The 22,343-nt window shown below is 47.0% G+C and overlaps 2 protein-coding genes across 2 annotated transcripts in view; one reads left to right on the forward strand and one right to left on the reverse strand.

Moving 5' to 3' along the window:
* TMDD1 (transmembrane and death domain 1) overlaps window positions 1–18,090 on the reverse strand; it is an 83,780-nt gene extending 65,690 nt beyond the window's left edge. Inside the window, exon 1 of the mRNA XM_066598901.1 lies at window positions 18,050–18,090. The gene's annotated coding sequence lies outside the window, so the exon portion shown is untranslated. The remainder of the gene's footprint in view (window positions 1–18,049) is intronic.
* LOC136625751 (C4b-binding protein alpha chain-like) overlaps window positions 1–22,343 on the forward strand; it is a 603,882-nt gene that overhangs the window by 310,276 nt on the left and 271,263 nt on the right. The window lies entirely within an intron of this gene.

Genomic DNA, 22,343 nt, shown 5'->3' on the forward strand with positions numbered 1-22,343 from the left:
TAGTTGTAGGGGGCAGAGGCGTCACCGAGGACGGTCGTGCGATCGGCTACGTACTCCCTCACCATCCTTTTACAGTGCTCCCGCCAACTCAGCCTTGACTGGGGAGCGATGACACAGTCTTGCTGGGGAGCCATAAAGCTGGCAAAGGCCTTGGAGAATGTTCCCCTGCCTGCGCTGTACATGCTGCCTGATCTCTGCGCCTCCCCTGCTACCTGGCCCTCAGAACTGCGCCTTCTGCCATTAGCGCTGTCGGATGGGAAGTTTACCATCAGTTTGTCCACCAGCGCCCTGTGGTATAGCATCATTCTCGAACCCCTTTCCTCTTCGGGAATGAGAGTAGAAAGGTTCTCCTTATACCGTGGGTCGAGCAGTGTGTACACCCAGTAATCCGTAGTGGCCAGAATGCGTGTAACGCGAGGGTCACGAGAAAGGCATCCTAACATGAAGTCTGCCATGTGTGCCAGGGTACCTGTACGCAACACATGGCTGTCCTCACTAGGAAGATCACTTTCAGGATCCTCCTCCTCCTCCTCCGGCCATACACGCTTAAAGGATGACAGGCAAGCAGCATGTGTACCCTCAGAGTGGGCCAAGCTGTCTCTTCCCCTCCTCCTCATGCTCCTCCTCCTCCTCCTAAACGCGCTGAGATATAGACATGAGGGTGCTCTGACTATCCAGCGACATACTGTCTTCCCACGCCTCCGTTTCCGAGTGCAAAGCGTCTGCCTTTATGCTTTGCAGGGAACTTCTCAAGAGGCATAGCAGAGGAATGGTGACGCTAATGATTGCAGCATCCCCGCTCACCATCTGGGTAGACTCCTCAAAGTTTCCAAGACCTGGCAGATGTCTGCCAACCAGGCCCACTCTTCTGTAAAGAATTGAGGAGGCTGACTCCCACTACGCTGCCCATGTTGGAGTTGGTATTCCACTATAGCTCTACGCTGCTCATAGAGCCTGGCCAACATGTGGAGCGTAGAGTTCCACCGTGTGGGCACGTCGCACAGCAGTCGGTGCACTGGCAGATTAAACCGATGTTGCAGGGTGGCAGCGTCCGTCTTGGAGTTGCAGAAATGTGCGCTGACCCGGCGCACCTTTCCGAGCAGGTATGACAAGTGTGGGTAGCTTTTCAGAAAGCGCTGAACCACCAAATTAAAGACATGGGCCAGGCATGGCACGTGCGTGAGGCTGCCGAGCTGCAGAGCCGCCACCACGTTACGGCCGTTGTCACACACGACCATGCCCGGTTGGAGGCTCAGCGGCGCAAGCCAGCGGTCGGTCTGCTCTGTCAGACCCTGCAGCAGTTCGTGGGTCGACACATCTTGATTGCGAGACAGAGGTTGCGTTGGAGGAGGAGGAGGAGGAGGGTGGTTTAGTGGAGAAAGCATACACCGCCGCAGATACCAGCACCGAGCTGGGGCCCGCAATTCTGGGGGTGGGTAGGACGTGAGCGGTCCCGGGCTCTGACTCTGTCCCAGCCTCCACTAAATTCACCCAATGTGCCTTCAGGGAGATATAGTGGCCCTGCCCGCCTGTGCTTGTCCACGTGTGCGTTGTTAAGTGGACCTTGGCAGTAACCGCGTTGGTGAGGGCGCGTACAATGTTGCGGGAGACGTGGTCGTGCAGGGCTGGGACGGCACATAGGGAAAAGTAGTAGCAACTGGGAACCGAGTAGCGCGGGGCCGCCGCCGCCATCATGCTTTTGAAAGCCTCCGTTTCCACAAGCCTATACGGCAGCATCTCCAGGCTGATCAATTTGGCAATGTGCACGTTTAACGCTTGAGCGTGCGGGTGCGTGGCGGCGTACTTGCGCTTGCGCTCAAACAGTGGCGCTAGCGACGTCTGGACGCTGCGCTGAGAGACATTGCTGGATGGGGCCGAGGACAGCGGAGGTGAGGGTGTGGGTGCAGGCCAGGAGACGGTAGTGCCTGTGTCCTCAGAGGGGGGTTGGATCTCAGTGGCAGGTTGGGGCACAGGGGGAGAGGCAGTGGTGCAAACCGGAGCCGGTGAACGGCCTTCGTCCCACCTTGTGGGGTGCTTGGCCATCATATGCCTGCGCATGCTGGTGGTGGTGGTGGTGGCTCCCCAGCTGATCTTCGCGCGACAAAGGTTGCACACCACTGTTCGTCGGTCGTCAGGCGTCTCTGTGAAAAACTGCCACACCGTAGAGCACCTTGACCTCTGCAGGGTGGCATGGTGCGAGGGGGCGCTTTGGGAAACAGTTGGTGGATTATTCGGTCTGGCCCTGCCTCTACCCCTGGCCCCCGCACTGGCTCAGCCTGTGCCCACACCCTGACTTGGGCCTCCGCGTCCTCGCCCGCGTCCACGTCCTCTAGGCCTACCCCTACCCCTCAGCATGGTGTATTACCAGTAGTGCAGAAACAGAACGCTGTAATTAAATGTGCCGCTTATTGGCCTGTGGTTGGAGGCTGACTTCGCTTACCGAACGCACAGCAGAGCCAGGAAATAATTTTGCACAAGCCTGCTGTAACACTTAGCTGGCTGCATATGAATTAGGAGGACAACTACACCCAGCACAGACCCAGTACACTGAGGACAGTCACAGGCAGCCCAAATAGATTTTTTTTCCAAAATGTTTTTGGAAAGGCCCACTGCCTATATTCAATAAATATATGTCTTCTTTCCCTGCCTCACCACCACTACTGGTCCTGGACTATGTATAATTACTGCAGGGCGCAATGCTCTGCACGGCCGATATACAAAAAAAAAAAAAGTGCAACACTGCAAAAAGCAGCCTCCACACTACTGCACCCGGTTAGATGTGGCCCTAAGAAGGACCGTTGGGGTTCTTGAAGCCTAAAATAACTCCTAACGCTCTCCCTATAGCAGCTCCGGCACCAGCAGCCTTGTCCCTGATCTCTGTTAGAATGCATCTGTGGCGAGCCGCGGGAGGGGCCGATTTATATACTCGGGTGACACCTGATCTCGCCAGCCACTCACTGCAGGGGGGTGGTATAGGGCTTGAACGTCGCAGGGGGAAGTTGTAATGCCTTCCCTGTCTTTCTATTTGCCAGAAAAGCGCGCTAACATCTCAGAGATGATAGTGAAAGTAACTCGAACATCGCGTGGTACTCGTCACGAGTAACGAGCATCTCGAACACGCTAATACTCGAACGAGTATCAAGCTCGGACGAGTACGTTCGCTCATCTCTACTAGAGGACATACATTAATAATTGAGCGTCATTTTTAGAATTCAGTAGCCGGGAGACAGGAAATTTTAAATGTCCCGCGTCGACCTGCTCTTCTTTGCATGCGGCGCCATTTTTTCTTTGGCGCACATGTGCAAAAGATGGCAGAGGGTCCATATCAGCAGGGAACATGAAGGAGGACCTTGGTGAGCAGTTTCAGACCTCCTCATGGAAGCAACCCGTGAGGAGAGCTGGGAGTCTAACTTTTTAAAAAACTTTCATTTACTTTAATGCGATCGCCGGTATCCACCGGGCAGGGGGGGGGGGCTCCCTGCGGCCTGGGATGACAGCTCCATGTTGTCGACTAACTCCGAGCACCAACAACATAAAGCTGTCACGTACATAGCCCACGTGGCTTTAATCCCTGCAGGACACATGTTTTTACGTCCTCAGGGATTAAAGCCCACTTAGGCAAGACATAAAAAGACTATGGACTGGTCACTAAGGGGTTAAAAGGGGTTATCAAAGCACAAATAATATTGATGACCTATCCTAAGGATAGATCATTAATAGTTGATTAGTCAGGGTCTGCCGGATGATTAGCTGAGCGGGCGCATGCGGTTAGTGCCGCTATACAGAGGGGTTAAAGCAGAAGGAGATACATAAAGAAAATGGGGTAATCAGCAGTACCTTATACAGATATTAATAGTGAAAAAAAAAAAGTAGAGAACATCCAGCATAGCAAGGTGCTTAAAACTTTGTGTCCTTTATTAAAGAAACATGTAAAAAAAAAAACATAGATGACGGGCGTGCCCCCTGAACCGTAGAAACCTACGCGTTTAATATTTGATCATTAGTCACGGCATGCCTGGAACAGTACAGTGCAGAGCTGCAGAAAGGTCGTGTGACTAATGAAGGTGACATGTCAGGCCAAGAAATAAGCCACAGAGCTTGCTCGAGTGTCGCAGCCCTTCAAACAGCTGATTAACAGAGGTGCTGAAGTACAGAGCAAGTATTGATGGCTCATATTAAAGATACGTCTAGTGATGAGCAATTAGTGGAGAAAACATGGGTATTAGTGTATTTTGACGCCACCAGGAAGTCCTGGTGGAGTCAAGATTGACAGGGGGTGACGCCCCCTGTACCTGATTGGCTGCACAGCGTTGTGGCCTCCAGGTCCTGGGAGCCCACAAAGCAGACATGGTGGAAAAAGAAAAGGGGTTACAATAAGAACCATAAATCACCCTGGAGCCTCTTTGGCAGCGCAGGCACAGAAGGTCGCCCCTCTTTCCCAGTGATGTCACTGTCACATATTGCCTGCCAGCACGGAGGAAACAGTGGTGGCTGGCTGTGACACTGTGTGCCCTTCCACCCTGGGCTGGGACAGTTACAGCCTCTGCCTGGGACGGAGGGCTGATCCTGCGCTCGGCCGGGACAAATCCGCTGTGACAGCCGGTGGCATGGACTCAGCAGGTAGACGCAACGCTGCAGAAAGCCTGTGTCCGGGAGTGTGGCCTGATCCGCTGCTCTGCTGTTAGAAGAACTGCAACACCCAGCGGTGACAGTCCTGCCTCTGGGGAGAGAAGGCCAGCGGCGATGAGCAGGAACATGCAAGGGGACAAAAGCGGCACGGACATCGGTGATCAGCGGCATTCCACTGCAGCATCAGCGGGGAAGGTCAAAGAAGGGAGATGGCCGTGGAACAGAAAACTGCAGCGCGGGGAGCCTGGGAGAGTTACTGAAGCAGTGGGGACAACAGCAGCAGGAAGACAGGGACATTAATACTTAGTGCAGCAGTGGGGAGGACAACATCAGGCGCCTGGGTATATTCACATTAAGCTTCCAGGACCTGCTGTGCAGCTATCTCGCCAGCCAATCAGGGTCAGGAGGGCGTCACCGACCTGTCAATGCTCTGATACATTTATGAACTTGTCTTTTCATTTCACCACAAAAACGCATTCATTCAAAGGCACTGGTGTCATGAAGAATTTACACTACCTTCTTATTGATATTGCCAAAAGTCCCTTTGCAATCCCACCTGCCGCACGAGCTACTATTTTAGGCAGAGTAGCCACCACTATGACTAGGCCAGGGTTGTCGTACCTGCTCGAGCTACTCCTGCTCGCTGCAATGGAAAGATGCTTTGCTCAAGCTGCTTTACAGTCTATCCTGATACTGCTGCATTTTGAAGTTCTTCTTCAATGCCGGATTGAGATTTGTGATTTTGGCCTTGTTTCAGGGATCAATGAGGGTCTGTTTTGATGTGGGCTTTGTGACAGTTTTTCTGCAAGCACTGCAGCATAAAAACACTCATATGCTTCAAAGTGCTTGAGGGTGATGGCCCACATTCCTTGTGGTCAGGCCTAAGAGTGTCCTCCTGCTTGTCCCACCCTCCACGTAGAATAGTTGGGGTTAGTGATGGATGGAAAGAATATTGTATAGCCCCCTCCTCTGCCTCTGGACCTATATTATGACCCTCCTCTATTTCTCACATGCGTGGAGAAACATGAGGAAGTTGCTTACTCCCTTTCTTGCCCAAAGCCATCCTTCCCAGTATTGAGCAATGGTGAAACGGTCAGACAATTGAGAGATTGGTAGTCCTTCCTTGTCCTGTGACAACACGTCGTCCCTGTAGTGTCCATTCCAGCAGGCAGACAAAAGAGATGGTTATATTGATTAATGCGTCATCACTACTATTTTAGTTGCTTCCCCAATGCAGGCTAAAACGGCACAGACATCTTGATCTTTAGCCAGTCCACAGGTGTCAAGTGACCGATCTCCAAACAGCACTTGCTAACAGAATACACAATCTGGTACTCTGTGATCAATCTCTACAGCTGGCTCTGCAACATATGCAATGTGGAAGTCCACCATGTACAGACACATAACAAATGAGATAGTTGGGTGGTACCCCGAAATGTCACTGTACCTCTGCCAAATGAGAGATGGCTGGGTGTGAACACCGAAATTGTGAGCACATTTTCCTGGCTTTTTCCAGTAGTGCATGTAATCCTGGGTAATTGTTTAGGAAGCGCTACACTGCTAGGTTCATTACATAGGCCAAGCAAGATACGTGTGTGAGATTGCAGAGGCAAAGAGCTGCCAGCAGGTTGGCCCCATTGTCACACACAACCTTGCCTGATTTCAGATTGTCAGCGACGGGTCAGCCTGGGCCATCAGGCCCATAAATAGCTATTTAGCCGTGTGGCTGCGCTCCACTAGACACTTGAGTTTTAGGACAGCATTTTGGCATTTACCATGTGCACTGCTCTATGGAGGCCAGATTTAGTCACATATGGATAAGGTAAAAGGTCCCTGGTGCAAGCACAGAGTCATGACTGACTCCTCGGGTGATGTCACATCGTGACGTTTTCTTGGCAGACTGTTTTTTTTTTTCTTCTTCCCCAGTCATCTTTTTTTCCCCCCAGAAAGCTGTGTACTCATTTTAGGCTGGGTTCACACAGGGCGGATTTGCCGCGGCTTTTCGCCGCGGCAAATCCACCTGTGGCCGCTAATCTCGGGATTAGCCAGCCATGTGGACGAGATTTCTGAGAAATCTCGTCCACACGGGGCGGCCAATCCGCTGCGGTAAGTCAGGCTGAAACCGCGGCTGCGGCGGCCGCAGTTTCAGAAGATGCAGCATGTCTATTTACTTTTTTTTGTTATTTTTGTCGCGGCCGCGCTCTCCTCTATGGAGCGCCGGCCGCAACGGAAAAGCGAGCGGCCGGGCCGCTTCAAAGCCGCCGTGGCTTAAACCGCGGTGGTTCTCCCGGCGGAAATCTCGCGCTTTTTGCTGCGGCCAAACCGCGAGATATCCGACGGGAATACGCCCCGTGTTAACCCAGCCTTACTGTCCTCGGAAGGATGGAAGGCTGAGTCAACTTTGAGCCAGCTACCATATCTGTGACACACAAAAAGGAACCTTTTCCTGCAGTGTAAGGAGCTACAAGACCTGTTCACATGTACTGACCACAGACAGGATACAAATCCCCAACACAAGGAAGGACTATAAGATCCCTGGGACAGTCACTTTTTCCATGTCCCATGTTGAGTATCTGATCCTGTGCAGTAAATGTTCTGTTAGGGAGCCTTTATGTTGGAAAAAAAGAACAAAATCTGAAAGTGAGGATGAGATCTCATCGCCATGCATTTAAAGAAAGAAAGACAGAATTACCTGTGGCCAAGCACTTTTATAGTCACAGACTAGAACACATGAAACATAGAACACATAAGAGTCATTATACTTAAAATCACAAAGCCATAGAAGAATTTGAGAGCACAAATTTATAAAAACTTGACACTTTCGACAGAGGGTTAAATTCTTCAAGAGGATTCATGCGTGACTGGGAAGTACGAGAAATCTATAGCAGAGATAACAATCTGACCCAGTGACCCCCTAACACCAATTCAGAGACCATAAAACTTTCACATCTTTATCAGTGGATTATTTAAGTATTTATTTCTCTACTCATGCTGTTGTAGTATTCTTTTTAGTGCAAATTAATCACATCCATGTCTGTGGCTTGTCATAAGTATGTGTGTGTATATACATATATCATTATGCCCGAGGAAGCCATTAAATGGTATCATATCTACAATATTACTTGGTTTCCCTTGCTGGGAACAATCACGTCACTAATGATGTAATGTCCAATGCCCAGGCCTAAGTAAAATAAAGTACAGGAATGGGTTCCTCATTTTGTTTCTGACATTTTAATATATAATTTGCATAGTCTTGGATTACAGGGTGCATATGGGGACGGTTTTCATTTTATTCTGCATTTTGTTTGGCTTATTTTTGTAACTATTTCTTTCTTACCATCTAGGTCCACCGTGACTTCATATAAGACCTTTGGGGGGCCATTCACCTTGTGAAAGTAAAGAAACAATACACTTTTTCACTGTAGCTGGGGCATCCGTAGTAACTGCATCCATACAAGCCCTAGTTAAACAGGAAAACATCCCCCTAGTCTGACAGTAGTGACTGGCAGAGCTGCTCAGGGTCTGCTAGGACCCTGCAGCTCTTCTGTGACAGAGGGCACCCAGTGATCACCAAGTCACATAGCAGAACTTTCACTTTTGAAAAAAGGATTATACTCACAAGTTAAAAATGCAAAACTGATGTAGTAGGCACATACACTTGCAGTGAAATAGGTCCGTTTTTCACTGACCAAAATAGTGAACATGACAAGAGTTCAAGGCATTAACTTGGCCAATAAATTCCCCAGATATCAATCCAATCAAACATCTGTGAAACGTGCTGGAAAAACAAATCACCAATGTTGCAAGTGAAAAGTCCCGCAGCACACCTTTATAATGCAAGTCATATGCAGAGGTTCCAGCAAAGGGAAATGCAAAGCCACCTGTGGGACCACGGATCTCCAGTCCCAAACTAATCCAGCAGTCAGCAATGAAGTAGCAGCATCAATGGTGTAGTAAAATAGAAAAAAAAGATTTATTGCTCCATAAAAATAGCGACGTTTCGACTAGGTGAGTCTTTATCAAGCCTGGGCTTGATAAAGACTCTAAAAATGGCGATGTTTCGACTAGGTGAGTCTTTATCAAGCTTGATAAAGACTCACCTAGTCGAAACGTCGCCATTTTTATGGAGCAATAAATCTTTTTTCTATTTTACTACACCATTGATGCTGCTACTTCAGTGCTGACTGCTGGAAAAACAAATCACATCTGATCAACTCACAACTCGCGAGACAAAGTATAACTAAACTTTTAGATGACTTTTCAGCATATCCTACTGTTTGTACATGAGGAATGAAACCATGTCTGAGCATTGTTTTTTTTTTTGTATTTTTTTTTTAGCCATTTTTCTCTTCCATAAACTCAATTCCTAATTGTTTCCTCGAAATCATCAGATCTAAAGCAGGTGGAGACTATGATGTCTCCAATAAACAGTATACATAGAGAGGAAATTCTGATCCTCTACCTCTCTGTTGCACCATCTTAGAAGCAACAGCATGAAAAGAGCATTAGACCACAGTACTGAGCAGTGTAGCTGTGTATGCAGCACTGTTATGAGATAAAACACTTACTAGTAGTGTACTGGATTCTGTTTTCTCCAGCAGGTTTCAGGGTATTCTGTAGCTATAAGTCTCAAGTCAAAACTGGATCTGGGTGGTACAATGCTCAGACCCTCACTTTATTAAAACACATAATACCTACCCTTTATGGGTGTATAACACATTACATCAGTAACATATAGAATCCTCCCCGCCCCCCCTCCCCACCTCTCTCTCAAGTCCAGTGTGTGAGCCAGTCTTTGTCCCCCTCAACATGCGGTCAGGCAAAAGTAGTTTCTTTGTCTCAGAAGTTGAGTGGGGGAGGGCTGGGAAGACACCCAACGTGGATACAAGTAATACAGTATAGGAATGTGACTTTAACTCTTAGAGGCTGCAGAGGAGCTTTATATTAGGCTGCATTCCCACGAACGTATACCGGCTCGGTTTTCCCGCAGAGCCGATATACGTCGTCCTCATGTGTAGGGGGGGGGGATGGAAGAGCCAGGAGCAGGAACTGAGCTCCCGCCCCCTCTCCGCCCCTCTGCACTATTTGCAATGAAAGGAGGTGGGACGGGGGCACGGCTAAGTGCTGAGAATTAGCCCCGCCCCGTTCCGCCTCTCCCCATTGCAAATAGTGCAGAGGGGCGGAGAGGAGGCCCCCCCCCCGTGAAAACCAAGCCTGTATATGTTCGTGGGAATGCAGCCTTAGGCTAACTTTATAGAACACACATCTTTCACCATGCCATTGTCCAGCAATTACCATAGTGAAATTATGCGTCCATTAGCCTCTACAGAGTTAAATCACTACAGCTGCGTAATACATCTAGTTTATTACAAATCAATAGACATTTTATGCTAACTAATCATCATGTCTACTACAGTAGCTGCACCTGCCTGTCTCTGTCTCCCTTCAGCAGCTCCTTCCTCCCCTTTCTTCATATATTTCTATGGGCTGCCACTGTAAGTACTTCTGTGTACCAATTTTATCAGTAATGTCAATGTTACTAGTCAGTGCTAAAGTGGGGCTTGTTGACTGGCATTAAACAGCTGGTACCGTCCTGTGTAAAAGTACCCTAAGACATATGATAGGTCTGTAGGAGAAAATTATAGTCTCTGCCTTCAACGACTTTCCCTGTCCCTATCCACTGTAAAATATATAGATACACACAGTCACATCTTGTATATATAATGCTAGACAATGACAGGAAAAGTGGTTGGGAAGTCATTATCTTTCCCCAAAAGTCCTGTCATGTGTATTAGGCTCCAAGGAGTTTATATATCTCATCCAAGGAAATGTGTGTTAGGAACTGTGCTATTTACAACCTTTCTATGGCCTCTTGTATGACTTTTAAACCAGGCAGTTGTGGACAAGCTCAGCTCTGCTATACCAGAGTCACCAGCTAATGAAAAGTTTAACTCCTCTTGGTTCTGGCGTCACTTCCACCTGTACTGTATCTCATTTACTTATCTGTTCCTTAGGCCTCGTTCACGAGTGTGGTTTTAGCGCAGTATAGCTGTGTGAAAAGATCGCGTCTCATAGAGCCAATGGTTTCCTATATTAACGTTCACATGGAGGAATTTTAGACGCGCAAAACACTAGCACCGAACAAAGATAGAACATGCATGTACAAAGCGCGCATCTAAGGTGCGTGCTGTGAAAAAAGATAAGACCTGAGCTAAGTTTAGTGCGCGCTGCGCAAGAGTTTCCATAGACTCCTATAGGAGCTGGATAACACGCAACACAAAGCTCCCGATTGTGTGAATGGGCACATTTACTGCGCTAAAACACACCCGTGTAAACAAGGCCTTATATTTATGTTTGACTCCCCTAAGGCTTTTCTTGTTAGTGGTTTCTGTTCTGAGGCTTGGGTCTTTGAATTTTCCGTGATAACCCTGTCTTGGGCCATGCTGCTGTGCACTGACTTTAGGTGGTCCATGCATAAAGACAGAACCGCTCTGCCTGTCTGGAAACTCTGCTAGATGTTTGTGAAGCAACACACTTCAGTCACATTGGTGTCTTTGTTTCAGGTGATTGGTAGTATTGCACCCGTGTAGGTAGAATAGGGTATGTTTAGTTTGTTTATTTAGTGTTCAGACAAGCAGGAGTTAACTTTGTGTTTTCATTATTTTTGTAAAGGCTATGTTTTCGTTTTACGCAGCATTTTCCCTGATACAGAGCTAATCTTCCATACGTATGAAGCGATAGTTAGGCACCCTGCACACGGGCGGAACTTCCGTGGCGGAATTTCCCGCTGAATTTCCGCCCGTGGAAGCTGCCATAGGATTGCGTTAGAAAACGCAATCCTAGGCAGACGGACGCAATTTGTCTGCACGAAATCATGCGCAGAAAATAAATCGCGGCATGCTCTATTTCTGTGCAGGGCTCGCAGAGCCCCACACAGAAATGACACACCCTGGCCGACGGCTCCGGTCTGCACATGCGCCGGCAGCCGGCACATGAAAGATCCGGAGCCGCGGGAGCAGGTGAGTGCCGCGCTACTCTCTGCAGGGGCTCTGGTCGGGTCCCGCTGCGAAAATTCTCGCAGCCGGATCTGACCCGGCCGTCTGCAGGCGGCCTTAATGCAATTCATTTGCTACAGTATCAAGTTATATATTATTGAGTTTATTTATAAAACAGAGATACCAACTGAGACATAACATGGTAGCAAGTGACTACAGCAACACCTACCGTTCTCCTGGGAGCTGTACGTGGAAAAACCTACCTTTCTCCTGGGAGCTATACATGGCCTCAGATGTGATCAGCCAAATGAAAAACACTGATGTGGCAAAATAGGGCAGCTGAGCAGGAAACTGGTCCCTGAGGGTGCTATCACAGGGAACGGCATAGGCCGCAAGACAGCGCAGGTGCAGATTTTGTCAACTAGGGTGGATTGTATTGTGTTTTTAACAGCAGAATGCATTCTATGGAACGCTTTGCGAAATGTCTTACGTTCTTTTACGCAAACTTAGGTGCAGATTTACAACTCATGTATATTAGAAATCCACAAGAACAATTCCACAAGACATCCTTTTTCTGCTGCAGAATTAAATTTTGCGGTTTTGAATTAAAGATGCACTGATTTTACAGATGTGGAATTCAATCCCCATAGGAATAACCTTATGACACAGAAATATCTGCGCGGACTCATTCCATCCTGTGTAAGGTCCCCTGTCCCTGGGCGAGGCGGAGTATCGCTAGCGATATTCCGCCGCCAGGGAGCAGAGGAGAGAACTGTCAGTTCTCTGCTGTGTGCCTATCTGACAGGCTCACCGCGGAGAATCGCAGCAAATTGCAGAATGACGCAATTTGAGTCCCGCGAGCGGAGAATCGCTATGATTCTCTGCTCGTGAACAGGGGGCTGCACTTTCCATAGCAACGCTATGGATGCCCCAGATACAGTGGAAAAGTGTGAAATAAAAAAAAGGAAGACCATGCAAATGACCCCAGAGGTCTTATATAGGTGGTAAGAGAAATTTTTTTTTTAGAAAACTAAGTAAAGAAAAACAGAATAAGGGCTTATTTACACAAGCGTATATTGGCCAGCAGATATACGCTTCCATCTAAGCAGTTCCCCCCTTCCCTCCCACTCGCTCTCTGTCTCTCTCCTCCCCTCCGAGCCGTTTGCAATGAGAGTGGGTGGGATGGGGGCAGAGCTAAGCTCCAGCCCTCTTCCCTTGTTCATAGCCCCAAATGGGAATGGGTGGGACAGAGCGTTGCTTTGCTCCGCCCTCTCCGATTGCAAACACCAGGCTGGAGGAGAGAGGCAGAGTGTCAGTGAGGAAGAGGGGGAACTGCTTAGATGTAAGCGTATATTGGCCGGGCATGAAAACCCGACTGCTATATGTTCGTGTAAATAAGCCCTAAAATAAGTATATATACATAAAAAAGAAAACGACCCACAGCTTAAACCAACCATAACAGTCGCCTTATGCACTCTGTAATACAAAACTATACAAATATCTATCAAAACGTCTGAAACAAAATGAGGAACCCACTCCTGTAATTGTGGTAGCTGAAGAAAAAACAAATAGGGCAGTAAAACCACCACATGGGCAAAATCCCTAAAAAGTATCTCGTCCTTTAGGACCAACACACCCTGGTGCTTAAGGGGTTAATTAGTAATTCCCACAGCTGAACTAGGGATCACAAGGTTACCGGGCAGTAGTGCCACCTTGCAGCTCCTTCCTGTTTTTGTGTCTAAGATGACGTGCATGCCAGTTAGTGCACTTAGTAATAATAATGGGTCAAATCAAAAAACAAACGTCAGCAGCACTCACCACAATCCAAATCAATTGGTTGGAGTATAAAGAAAATAATGGTGCTCGCCTAAAAGGAACTGGATCCTTGGTCCCAAGATAGTCCAATAGAAAAGTGTAAAGGCAGCACTCCAAACAGCGAGATTTAAATGCAAACAATAGACATTATTTAGCCCATGGTACAAGCGTGGCTGGTGCTTGTACCATACGACTTTTTGATCGCTTTTTATTGCATTTTTCTTGGAGACAGTATGACCAAAAAAGCGCATTTCTGGCGGGGTTTTTTTTTTCTGACTTTCATCGTGCGGTGTAAATAATGCGTTACTTTGATAGATTTGAGTTTTACGGATGCAGCGATACTAGGTATATATTTTTGTTTTATTATTTAGATTCTTTTATTATAAATATAGCAAAAGTTTTTTTTTCAACTCATTGCTTTTTTTTTTTAATAATTAGTAAAACTTCTCGTTCTTATTTTTAAGAAGGGGACAACTTGTGATGCTTTGATTGCTCCTGCAGTATGATGTAATGCCATAGCATTATATTATACTGCGATTGGGCAGGCATTCTATCAAACCACCCTACAGGCATGGCTTGATAGGCAGTCTGCCATAATAGCCTTGGGGCCTTTCAGAAGGCCACAGCTGCCATGACACCCGCACGGCTCCCTGCGATCTCATCACGGGAGAAGCCATACAGGATCCCGAACATCGGGGCATTTAAACGGTTAACAGCTCCGATCAGCTGCATGGCTGATTGGAGCTGTTGCTACTGGGTGTTGGCTGTAAGAAACAGCCAGCACCCACCATGTATGAAGAGAGATCACCGCGAGATCTCTCTTCATACACAGACCACAGATATAGGCCGTCAAAAGGCTTATCGGCAGTTGTTAAGGGGTTAAAGAAACACCAAGTCTGATAGTGTGGTGCACAGTACAGATATTGATGTTTTTAATGTTCTGTATCATGCAACACACCCGCTGGTCATCTATAAGCTAGTGGAAAAAAAAAATCACTGTAAAACCGCTACAAAAACCACAAGCATTTAAAATTGGTTTTGCTACAGAGCAAAAGATGATGCGCCCCTCCCTACCGTAGCATTACTGTGCGTTGTGAATGGACTCTAGCACACAGTGTAGAGGCATACATACAACTTGATATTGCTGCTAACTGTAACGAGTGTCACGTGCTTCATATCTTGAGAACTTCTCGTACACTTGGGAGAGTGCACACCACTGGGAAATTTTGTAACCACATGATTTCCTCTTACAACAGCTACAGTAAAAAATACCTAGAAGGGAAAAGTTATGTAATCTCAGATCTGCTGTGAGGATACGTAAAAGAGTCTTCACAGTGCTGTATGCAAAGTAAACCGAATACACTACAGGAGGCTGTCTGCTTCCAATTCCACTTTAACCCATTAATGACCACTGATACGCCATTTGACAGCCTCACTAGATGGGTCTTATTCCACAGAGATGTCAATTGACGGCCTCACTGAGGAATAAAGTCCCGGGGCTGTGCGGGTGACTGCTCCTTGCTATAGGTAGTCAAGAGCCTGGAGCTCTCATTGGGGGCCATGGGGAGCGACCCCCTGTCACGTGATCGCCGTTTTCCAATGGAGAATGGCGATCACATAAAAGTGAAAAAAAAAAAGTTAAGTACAGTTAGGCTGGATTCACACAGGGCAGATTTGCCGCGGTTTTGCTGCGTTTTTTCCGTTGCGGTTTTGCCACAGAAGAACTGCTTCTGCTGCAAAACCGCTTCAAAGGTTAATTTGGGCTTGCGGATTTTCGTGCGGAAAAATCCGCAAGCGTTTTTTTTCCTTCTTGTCGCGTATTTGGTGCGGTTTTGGCTGCGTCCATAGAGGTCTATGGACAAAAAAGGGCTGTGGAAAAAAAACAAAGAATGAACATGCTGCATCTTTTAAGGCTGCATTCACACAGGGCGGATTTGCCACGGTTCTGCCGCAGCAGATCTGCCCGCGGCCGCTAATCTCGGGATTAGCCAGCCATGTGGACAAGGTTTCTCAGAAACCTCGTCCACACGGGACGGCTAATCCGCTGCGGTAAATCCAGTTGAAACCGCGGCTGCGGCCACCGCAGCCGCAGTTTCAAAAGATTGAGCATGTCTGTTTACAGTCGGTTTTTTGTTTATTTATGTTACGGCCGTGCTCTCCTCTATGGGAGAGCCGGCCGCAACGGAAAAGCATGCGGCCGGACCGCTTCAAAGCCGCCGCGGCTTAAACCGCGGCGGTTCTCCCGGCGGAAATCTCGCGGTTTTTGCTGCGGCCAAACCGCGAGATTTCCGACGGGAATCCGACGTGTGTGAACCCTGCCTAAAACCGCGACGCAGTTGCATTTCCGCACTGCGGCTGTGCGGAAAAAATCCGTCCTGTGAGAACAGCTTTTTGGCAAATCTTATTTGTGCTGCATTGCACTGCAAATGCAGCGGTTTTGCCACAGTGCGGATATGCAACGGCAATCCGCGGCTAAACCGCAGCAAATCTGCCCTGTGTGAACCCAGCATAAAGTTTCAGTTCCCCTCACGGATCAAATCCATGAGGGGGGCTGAGAGTACTCACCTCCATCCTCTGCGATGTCCTGCGGCATTCTGGTTCTTCCAAGACCTAAGCCGTCTTCTGTGCACGCTCGCCAGATGGAAAGTGTTGGTCGCATGCGCAGAAAGCGGGGAGCCTGCGAAATTTAAAAACTCACTGCTCCTGGCTAGCATGAGTGCCGAGAGCAGGGATATGTCACCAGGAGCCGCTGTATGCGGTTCCCGGTCACATGATCGCTGTTATCCAATGGATAACGGCAATCATGTAAAGTGAAAAAAAAGGCATAAAATAAAGTTTTAAAAGTTTAAGATTCATCTCCCTGCACAGATCATATCCGTGAGGGAAGATTAAATTATATACCAAAGGCCCCCAGATTTATCAATGGACCTTACTTCAGCTTCTGCGCACACGTGCCCGTCGCCAAAGTAGCAGACGCATGCGCAAAAGCCACAGATTGCCAGGGTAATTTAAAATCTCCTTGCTCCTGGCTATCAAACGTAGTTGAGAGCATGGAGATTTCAACAGGGGGGGCGTGGTTTCACCTCCCCTCACAGATCCGATCACATGATAGAAATGTAGCGATCTACCTTAGGCTGGTCTCACACGACCGGATAGGAATTGCCAATTCCACATGCATTTGATCCGTGGTAATACACGGATCAATCAAATGCGCAGCTTACACAATTATGCTCACATTAGAGGGGCGGAATTATGTAATCCACTTGCAGAAAACAGAACGCAGCATGTTCTATTTTACTGGATATCCGCAACATAGAGCCCATTGTGCCGTTTGGTCAAAGATATACCCACAGCCCATACGCATTTTAACAATAGCGCAGGAAATCTAAACTAAAAAAGGTGTACTGCGCATGACCGCCTGTGTGAGTATGCAGTTATGCGCAGTACATTACGTGGCCATACGCAGGGCTCCGGCCAGGCTCACAGCTGCAGGCCTCTGCAAGAGGATTCTACATACAGCTGTGTGAGCTCGGGGTTATTCAGATCTCTACCTGTAATACGTAATTTACAAGAAGCCCCGGGAACGCTCGCCTTCCTGCAGTTCTAGAGGTAGCTTGTTGAGCGCCTTTAGTTTGAGACCGCGGCACCGCAGCAAGCTTACAAAGCCTCACAGAGCGCCACCTTTTACATCCATCCCTGCCGCTGAGATCAAGAAATACCCCCGAAAAAAGTGTCAGGTTTGCAGCAAGCATGGGAGGAGGAGGGATACCCGGTTTTATTGCCCCACCAGATGTGGCTGCTGACGCAACAGAGTCAGAATCACCATAATAATGCCTGAGGGTGTAGACAAAGACATGATTAAAGAACAGTAAGAATCTGGAAAGTGGAAAGGTTTTCTGTACCATACTACTGGAAGGCATAGACAGAGACCTAGTCGTTGAACACAGCCGAGGGCCGGACGGGAGGTATTTTTTTTATAACAACGAAACAGGCCAAGGGCAGGAAGCAGACGGCATTAACGTGGTCATTAAAGGGGTTTCCTATTGCTTAAATCGCTTCAGAATCACCCTTTATTTCCTTCTTACTGCTGACCAGGCCATGTGACTGCTGCATCCAATCACTGGCTATAGAAGGTCACTGTTGTGGGCAGTGATTGGCTGCATCAGTCACATGTCCTGGTAAGCAGCAACCAGGAAGTACAGAGTGACTATGGAGCAATTTTACGTAATGGGGAAATCCCTTTACAGAATCTGAAGCCAGGAAAGAGAGCAGTCAGAACACTACATCACCATTTCACGCTATGAGACTAATTGCCCAGGTACCTCATTAGTGGGGGAAGGTGCTTTAAATATCCAGAGGCTTGTCTGGATTGGACTGATCCCTAAAATAAATGAGCGCTGTGCCTGTTTGGCTGTTTCCACCACTGCTCGTAGTGGTGTAGAAAGTCTATGGCCCCCATACACTGTTCATAATGACAGCTGAATAGCCACAGGGCTTAAAGGGGTTCTGTCATTACAATCTGTATTTTTTTTCTCCAGTAAATCTGCCCCGCTGGCACAGCCTGTGGTAAATAACACATATAAAACGTTTTTTTCAGAAGTAGTACTTACCTAGGCTCCATTTTTCACCTCCATGCTCTGTTTACATCTTCAGCCCCTCCTGCTAGGAGGTCATCTCCCAGCACCCCTTGCTGGGCTGACCACTTCCGCCCACACAAAGCTACTTCCGCCCATCCAGTGCAGTGAATAGTCCTGCCTGCAGTCTACCAAAATCTGCTAGTGTTTCTCCCTGGGTCTCTGAACACCCAGAGTTTCCCAAGGGCCTCCAGATCTTCCTTGCAATCTCACAGTAGCCACTCACTGTAGTCACTCAAAGCAGTCACTCAAAGCAGTCACTCATAGCAGTCACTCATAAAAATCACTCACAGTAGTCACTCCACATGGTAAAAACAGGAATATTCCCCATGCAATGTATTGTATGAGTGTATGTATATATACATTTATCTATGCGTATATGTATCAAGATGTGTGTGTATAGATATATGTATGTATGTGTGTGTGTGTGTGTGTGTGTGTGTGTGTGTGTGTGTGTGTGTGTGTGTGTGTGTGTGTGTATATACACATACATACACACACACACATATAATATGTATAGTAATATATCTACACACTGCATAGGACATGTACGTTCCACGCTTACACCCATGTGCGGCTGCCCTCAGAGAGACAAAAAAGTGCACAAAAGTGTGCGCAACTGCACTTACATCTGTGTAAAGCTGGTCCTATTGTATGTATATATGTATGTCCTGTTGTACCGCCTCTAGCTTGGATACAAGATGTGATACAGGGGGCATGCAGGCTCTAGTACCCTGTTGTACCACCTCTAGCTTGGATACAAGATGTGATACGGGCGGGCATGCAGGCTCTAGTACCCTGTTGTACCACCTCTAGCTTGGATACAAGATGTGATACAGGCAGGCATGAAGGCTCTAGTATCCCGTTGTACCACCTCTAGCTTGGATACAAGATGTGATACGGGTGGACATGGAGGCTCTAGTACCCTGTTGTACCACCTCTAGCTTGGATTCAAAATGCGAAACGGACGGGCATGGACGTTCTAGGACCCTGTTGTATCGCCTCTAGCTTGGATACAAGACGTGATATGGGTGGGCACGCTGCCACTTGGGATGCATTATGCATTGACACTTGGGGGTCAGGATAACAGCATGCTGACAATAGAGGGCAATGTATAGCTTTATGTCTTTGGTGATGTTAAATTCATTCTCTGTGGCTGATTTTACACAAGTGAGCACTATATCAGCCCGAGAAACTCAAACCAATATCTCGCATGGCAAATATGCGAGTGTGTCTGCCAGTGCAGTGCGCCTTGTAAGAACAATGCCTTGTGATGTGCGTATGTGTGTAAAATATATACACATACATACATACATACATACATATACAAACACACACACACCGCTGTAGGAGCAACTGTAAGAAACAAAATAAATGGTGGGAATACGGCCTGATCTTTCACGCACATAGTATTCATAGGGGAGGTCCTATATTTTCTCGGTCAAGTATTAACGAGAGAGAAACCACAGTAATCATAGGCTTAGTTTTGTCCCAATATACGGCCGTGACAATCATGGGAAGAAAATTACATTCGCCTGAAACCGCCATATACACACACACAGACAAATAAAGCTAGATAGATATATGTGTGTATATACACATAAACATATAGATGAATAGACGCGGATGGATAGACAGGCAGACGCAGACGGATAAATGCAGACGGATAATTACAGACGGATAGATGGATAAATACAGATGCATAGAGAGATAAATGTAGACGGATAAATACAGACGGATAGACACAGACGGGTAGACAGATACAGATAGCATATATATGCATATAAATATATATATATATATATATATATATATATATATATATATATATATATATATATACACACATATATGCTTTTTATATATATACTTTTATTTTTATATATATAAAAAAGCATATATGTGTGTGCATATATATATATGCATATATATATATGCACACACACATATATATATATATGCATATATTTATATATGCACACACATATATATATGCATATATTTATATATGCACACACATATATGCTTTTTTATATATATACTTTTATTTATATATATATATTTATATAAATAAAATATATATATGCTTATATGCAGAAGCTTGCATTTCCATTGGCTAATAGAAATATATTCTGCCTGACAACAGTGTCAGGGATACATTTCTATTGGCCGAGAGGCAGCAGAAGCTTGCATTTCCATTGGCTAATAGAAATGTATTCTGCCTGACAACAGTGTCAGGGATACATTTCTATTGGCAGAGAGTGTGCACGTGTAACGTGCTCCCAGGCGAGCGCGAGCGCGCCGCAGACTCGCGCATGCGCAGTCATGTGCCGCGCTCCCAGGCGAGCGCGAGCGCGCCGCAAACTCGCGCATGCGCAGTCGTGCCGTTGTCTCGCGCGGCTACCTTCATTCCGCGCTTCCTCACAAGACAATGTACGCACACGTCACTAGTGACGTATGCGTACATTGACCTGAAGGAAGCGGAAGGTAGGCAGTGTACGCTTTTTGACCGGATGGAAGAAAATCGGGTGCTGGAGGTCACGTGACCGAATTGACAAGCGGCTCCAGGAGAAGATTTGGGATAAGAAGAAGAGGTAAGCAGGCTGCCTGGGGAGCAATAGGTAAGTATAAAATTTTTTGTTTTTAATGACAGAACCCCTTTAACTGAATACTTCTGCCTGTTCATTTTAGCAATTGATGGGGGTCTCAGCACCCAGACTCCCACCAATCAAAACTTCTGACATGTCAAAAGTTTTGTTATACTTTAATGACTGTCACTATCATGAGATAATCTTTCAGTGGTTTTAATATTATGGCTGATCAGAATATTTGATAATCTGAATTTTTAGGGAAAATACAAATTTAATAATTTGTTTCTAGTTTCATTCACGATTGGAGTCAAAAATAACTAGCCATGTTAGGGCTAATGCCCATGGCCAGATTTCTGCCGCATTTAACGCAGCGTTTTGCCACAGCTATTAGGTTCTATTGAACCTAATAGCTCAATGTTCACGATGTAGAATTCTACAGCGGAATTCCGCAGCATGAGAGACCGCGGCATGCTCTAATTGCCACGGAAAAATGCGTGGCCGGCTTCCATTGTAGTCAATGGAAGCTGTCCGTCACGCTATACTTCCGCTATGAGCACAGTGGAAGTATCACACGTCCCTGCCCACTGCCGGCCGCGTCACCGCGCACTGGCAGAGGCGAGTATGGGGTCTTTGGGGAGCACTGTGACGGACTCCACTGCGATATTCTGCTGGCGGAGTCGGTCACGGCCGTGGGCATGAGGCCTTAATGTAGTTCATCACTTGAGTACTAGATATCAACTATAGTTTAAATACTATTCAGCAACACATTTGTATGTTTTACATGTGTCACAGTACAGAAGTTGTAGTCTGACGCAACAAATGTCAACTTACTGTTATTCTTTGTTTATTACAAACCCATCTCCAGACAGCAGATAACTGTGACAGCACAGGGTATGAGAAGTGTAACATTCGTTTTTTCTGCATTGTCATGGGAGCACTCAAGATAGCTGGAAATCCCTGTGACATTATAACTGGGCGTAACGACTTATTATGGTGCCCCACCGCACCGTGTTCAACAAGTAAGTTCAAGAACTGAAAAGATTGATTGATTTGGCATTAATAGGGTCATCCTGTTACTGTAAAATAACAAATTAAGCAATACTTACCCTATTGTCAGCCCCAGCTATCCAGTGCACAGCTTCACTGTTTCTGTCAACAGCAGAAATCAGATGACCACTACCTGCCAAAGACTAAAGCATTACAGATTGTTCCCCTGGCATCAGCACTCACATCCTGGGTACTATGATGCCAGGAGTTCTGAACAGTGACACTGCAGCCTCTGATTGGCAGCCAGGCAGCGGTCACACTGTCAACACACACTGGGAGAACAGCAAAGCTCTAGTACCCTGTTGTACCGCCTCTAGCTTGGATACAAGATGTGATACAGGCATGGAGGCTCTTGTATCCTGTTGTACCGCCTCTAGCTTGGATACAAGATGTGATACGGGCGAGCATGGAGGCTCTAGTACCCTGTTGTACCACCACTAGCTTGGATACAAGATGTGATACAGGCATGGAGGCTCTTGTTTCCTGTTGTACCACCTCTAGCTTGGATACAAGATGTGATACGGGCGAGCATGGAGGCTCTAGTACCCTGTTGTACCACCACTAGCTTGGATACAAGATGTGATACAGGCATGGAGGCTCTTGTTTCCTGTTGTACCACCTCTAGCTTGGAT

This window comes from Eleutherodactylus coqui, chromosome 4 (genome assembly GCF_035609145.1).
Source record: "Eleutherodactylus coqui strain aEleCoq1 chromosome 4, aEleCoq1.hap1, whole genome shotgun sequence".
Classification (NCBI taxonomy): domain Eukaryota; kingdom Metazoa; phylum Chordata; class Amphibia; order Anura; family Eleutherodactylidae; genus Eleutherodactylus; species Eleutherodactylus coqui.